This window comes from Camelus bactrianus, unplaced genomic scaffold (assembly GCF_048773025.1).
Source record: "Camelus bactrianus isolate YW-2024 breed Bactrian camel unplaced genomic scaffold, ASM4877302v1 HiC_scaffold_59, whole genome shotgun sequence".
NCBI lineage: Eukaryota > Metazoa > Chordata > Mammalia > Artiodactyla > Camelidae > Camelus > Camelus bactrianus.
In genome coordinates, this window is record NW_027413976.1 from 1,701,830 (window position 1) to 1,707,440 (window position 5,611).

Consider the following 5,611-nt stretch of genomic DNA (forward strand, 5'->3'; position numbering starts at 1 on the left):
GACGGAACCTCCCCACACTCACAATTCCGGAACAAGCCTGACTGTGTGGGGGAGGTTTGGGTCCGCCCTCCTCGCAGCTGAGTTGTGTCAAAGGAGTTCCCTGGCAGGAGGAAGTCCGCTAATTGCCTACCCTGTCCAGGGGGAGGCACTAGATGCTACCTGCATTTCCAGCCCAACCCCCGCCTTTCCCCGGCAGCCCGCAATGGGAGACACTCGGGGAAGACACGCGAAGGGCTCCTAGGAGATCCCGGGTTCTGCAGACCGAATACGGAACCTCCCCACACTCAGAATTCCGGAACACGGCTGACTGTGTGGGGGAGGAATGGGGCCCCCGTCCACGAGGCTGACTGGTGTCACTGGTGTTCCCTGGCAGGGGGAAGTCCGCTAATTACCTCCTATGACCAGGGGGAGGCACTAGATGCTATCTGCATTTCCAGCCCAACCCCCGCCTTTCCCCAGCAGCCCGCACTGGGAGACACTCGGGGAAGACACGCGGATGGCTCCTAGGAATTCCAAGGTCCTGCAGACAGAAGACGGAACCTCCCCACACTCACAATTCCGGAACAAGCCTGACAGTGTGCGGGAGGTTTGGGTCCGCCCTCCTAGCAGCTGAGTGGTGTCAAAGGAGTCCCTGGCAGGAGGAATTCCGCTAATTGCCTGCCCTGTCCAGGGGGAGGCACTAGATGCTACCTGCATTTCCAACACAACCCCCGCCTTTCCACGGCAGTCCGCACAGCCATACACTCGGGGAAGACACGCGAACGGCTCCTAGGAGATCCCGGGTGCTGCAGACAGAAGACGGAACCTCCCCACACTCAGAATTCCGGAACAAGGCTGACTGTGTGGGGGAGGAATGGGGCCGCCGTCCACGAGGCTGACTGGTGTCACAGGTGTTCCCTGGCAGGGGGAAGTCCGCTAATTACCTCCTATGACCAGGGGGACGCACTAGATGCTATCTGCATTTCCAGCCCAACCCCCGCCTTTCTCCGGCAGCCCTCAATGGGAGAAACTCGGGGAAGACACGCGAATGGCTCCTAGGAAATCCAAGGTCCTGCAGACAGAAGACGGAACCTCCACACACTCACAATTCCGGAACAAGCCTGACTGTGTGGGGGAGGTTTGGGTCCGCCCTCCTCGCAGCTGAGTGGTGTCAAAGGAGTTCCCTGGCAGGGGGAATTCCGCTAATTCCCTACCCTGTCCAGGGGGAGGCACTAGATGCTACCTGCATTTCCAGCCCAACCCCCGCCTTTCCCCGGCAGCCCGCAATGGGAGACACTCGACGAAGACACGCGAAGGGCTCCTAGGAGATCCCGGGTTCTGCAGACAGAAGACGGAACCTCCACACACTCACAATTCCGGAACAAGCCTGACAGTGTGCGGGAGGTTTGGGTCCGCCCTCCTCGCAGCTGAGTGGTGTCAAAGGAGTCCCTGGCAGGGGGAATTCCGCTAATTGCCTACCCTGTCCAGGGGGAGGCACTAGATGCTACCTGCATTTCCAGCCCAACTCCCGCCTTTCCCCGGAAGTCCGCACAGGCAGACACTCGGGGAAGACACGCGGATGGCTCCTAGGAAATCCAAGGTCCTGCAGACAGAAGACGGAACCTCCACACACTCACAATTCCGGAACAAGCCTGACAGTGTGCGGGTGGTTTGGGTCCGCCCTCCTCGCAGCTGAGTGGTGTCAAAGGAGTTCCCTGGCAGGGGAATTCCGCTAATTCCATACCCTGTCCAGGGGGATGCACTAGATGCTACCTGCATTTCCAGCCCAACCCCCACCTTTCCCCGGCATCCCGCAATGGGAGACACTCGGGGAATACACGCGGATGGCTCCTATGAAATCCAAGGTCCTGCAGACAGAAGATGAATCCTCCCCACACTCACAATTCCGGAACAAGCCTGACTGTGTGGGGGAGGTTTGGGGCCGCCCTCCACGAAGCTGAGTGGTGTCAAAGGTGTTCCCTGGCATGGGGAATCCGCTAAATGCCTACCCTGTCCAGGGGGAGGCACTAGATGCTACCTGCATTTCCAGCCCAACCCCCGCCTTTCCCCGGCAGCCCGCAATGGGAGACACTCGGGGAAGACACGCGAAGGGCTCCTAGGAGATACCGGGTTCTGCAGACAGAATACGGAACCTCCCCACACTCAGAATTCCGGAACACGGCTGACTGTGTGGGGGAGGAATGGGGCCGCCGTCCAAGCAGCTGACTGGTGTCACAGGTGTTCCCTGGTAGGGGGAAGTCCGCTAATTACCTCCTATGACCAGGGGGACGCACTAGATGCTATCTGCATTTCCAGCCCAACCCCCGACTTTCCCCGGCAGTCCGCACTGGGAGACAATCGGGGAAGACACGCGAATGGCTCCTAGGGGATCCAAGGTTCTGAGGACTGAAGACGGAACCTCCCCACACTCACAATTCCGGAACAAGCCTGACTGTGTGGGGGAGGTTTGGGTCCGCCCTCCTCGCAGCTGAGTGGTGTCAAAGGAGTTCCCTGGCAGGGGGAATTCCGCTAATTCCCTACCCTGTCCAGGGGGAGGCACTAGATGCTACCTGCATTTCCAGCCCAACCCCCGCCTTTCCCCGGCAGCCCGCAATGGGAGACACTCGGGGAAGACACGCGAAGTGCTCCTAGGAGATCCCGGGTTCTGCAGACAGAAGACGGAACCTCCACACACTCACAATTCCGGAACAAGCCTGACAGTGTGCGGGAGGTTTGGGTCCGCCCTCCTCGCAGCTGAGTGGTGTCAAAGGAGTCCCTGGCAGGGGGAATTCCGCTAATTCCCTACCCTGTCCAGGGGGAGGCACTAGATGCTACCTGCATTTCCAGCCCAACTCCCGCCTTTCCCCGGAAGTCCGCACAGGCAGACACTCGGGGAAGACACGCGGATGGCTCCTAGGAAATCCAAGGTCCTGCAGACAGAAGACGGAACCTCCACACACTCACAATTCCGGAACAAGCCTGACAGTGTGCGGGTGGTTTGGGTCCGCCCTCCTCGCAGCTGAGTGGTGTCAAAGGAGTTCCCTGGCAGGGGAGTTCCGCTAATTCCATACCCTGTCCAGGGGGATGCACTAGATGCTACCTGCATTTCCAGCCCAACCCCCACCTTTCCCCGGCAGCCCGCAATGGGAGACACTCGGGGAATACACGCGGATGGCTCCTATGAAATCCAAGGTCCTGCAGACAGAAGATGAATCCTCCCCACACTCACAATTCCGGAACAAGCCTGACTGTGTGGGGGAGGTTTGGGGCCGCCCTCCACGAAGCTGAGTGGTGTCAAAGGTGTTCCCTGGCATGGGGAATCCGCTAAATGCCTACCCTGTCCAGGGGGAGGCACTAGATGCTACCTGCATTTCCAGCCCAACCCCCGCCTTTCCCCGGCAGCCCGCAATGGGAGACACTCGGGGAAGACACGCGAAGGGCTCCTAGGAGATACCGGGTTCTGCAGACAGAATACGGAACCTCCCCACACTCAGAATTCCGGAACACGGCTGACTGTGTGGGGGAGGAATGGGGCCGCCGTCCAAGCAGCTGACTGGTGTCACAGGTGTTCCCTGGCAGGGGGAAGTCCGCTAATTACCTCCTATGACCAGGGGGAGGCACTAGATGCTATCTGCATTTCCAACCCAACCCCCGCATTTCCCCGGCAGCCCGCACTGGGAGACAATCGGGGAAGACACGCGAATGGCTCCTAGGGGATCCAAGGTTCTGAGGACTGAAGACGGAACCTCCCCACACTCACAATTCCGGAACAAGCCTGACTGTGTGGGGGAGGTTTGGGTCCGCCCTCCTCGCAGCTGAGTTGTGTCAAAGGAGTTCCCTGGCAGGAGGAAGTCCGCTAATTGCCTACCCTGTCCAGGGGGAGGCACTAGATGCTACCTGCATTTCCAGCCCAACCCCCGACTTTCCCCGGCAGCCCGCAATGGGAGACACTCGGGGAAGACACGCGAAGGGCTCCTAGGAGATCCCGGGTTCTGCAGACCGAATACGGAACCTCCCCACACTCAGAATTCCGGAACACGGCTGACTGTGTGGGGGAGGAATGGGGCCCCCGTCCACGAGGCTGACTGGTGTCACTGGTGTTCCCTGGCAGGGGGAAGTCCGCTAATTACCTCCTATGACCAGGGGGAGGCACTAGATGCTATCTGCATTTCCAGCCCAACCCCCGCCTTTCCCCAGCAGCCCGCACTGGGAGACACTCGGGGAAGACACGCGGATGGCTCCTAGGAAATCCAAGGTCCTGCAGAAAGAAGACGGAACCTCCCCACACTCACAATTCCGGAACAAGCCTGACAGTGTGCGGGAGGTTTGGGTCCGCCCTCCTCGCAGCTGAGTGGTGTCAAAGGAGTCCCTGGCAGGAGAAATTCCGCTAATTGCCTGCCCTGTCCAGGGGGAGGCACTAGATGCTACCTGCATTACCAACACAACCCCCGCCTTTCCACGGCAGTCCGCACAGGCATACACTCGGGGAAGACACGCGAATGGCTCCTAGGAGATCCCGGGTGCTGCAGACAGAAGACGGAACCTCCCCACACTCAGAATTCCGGAACAAGGCTGACTGTGTGGGGGAGGAATGGGGCCGCCGTCCACGAGGCTGACTGGTGTCACAGGTGTTCCCTGGCAGGGGGAAGTCCGCTAATTACCTCCTATGACCAGGGGGACGCACTAGATGCTATCTGCATTTCCAGCCCAACCCCCGCCTTTCCCCGGCAGCCCGCACTGGGAGACAATCGGGGAAGTCACGCGAATGGCTCCTAGGGGATCCAAGGTTCTGAGGACTGAAGACGGAACCTCCCCACACTCACAATTCCGGAACAAGCCTGACTGTGTGGGGGAGGTTTGGGTCCGCCCTCCTCGCAGCTGAGTTGTGTCAAAGGAGTTCCCTGGCAGGAGGAAGTCCGCTAATTGCCTACCCTGTCCAGGGGGAGGCACTAGATGCTACCTGCATTTCCAGCCCAACCCCCGCCTTTCCCCGGCAGTCCGCACAGGCAGACACTCGGGGAAGACACGCGAAGGGCTCCTAGGAGATCCCGGGTGCTGCAGACAGAAGACGGAACCTCCCCACACTCACAATTCCGGAACACGGCTGACTGTGTGGGGGAGGTTCGGGGCCGCCGTCCAAGCAGCTGACTGGTGTCACAGGTGTTCCCTTGCAGGGGGAATCCCGCTAATTGCCTACCATGTCCAGGGGGAGGCAATAGATTCTACCAGCATTTCCAGCCCAACCCCCGCCTTTCCCCGGAAGTCCGCACAGGCTGACACTCGGGGAAGACACGCGGATGGCTCCTAGGAAATCCAAGGTCCTGCAGACAGAAGACGGAACCTCCACACACTCACAATTCCGGAACAAGCCTGACAGTGTGCGGGAGGTTTGGGTCCGCCCTCCTCGCAGCTGAGTGGTGTCAAAGGAGTTCCCTGGCAGGGGGAATTCCGCTAATTCCCTACCCTGTCCAGGGGGAGGCACTAGATGCTACCTGCATTTCCAGCCCAACCCCCGCCTTTCCCCGGCAGCCCGCACTGGGAGACAATCGGGGAAGACACGCGAATGGCTCCTAGATGATCCAAGGTTCTGAGGACTGAAGACGGAACCTCCCCACACTCACAATTCCGGAAC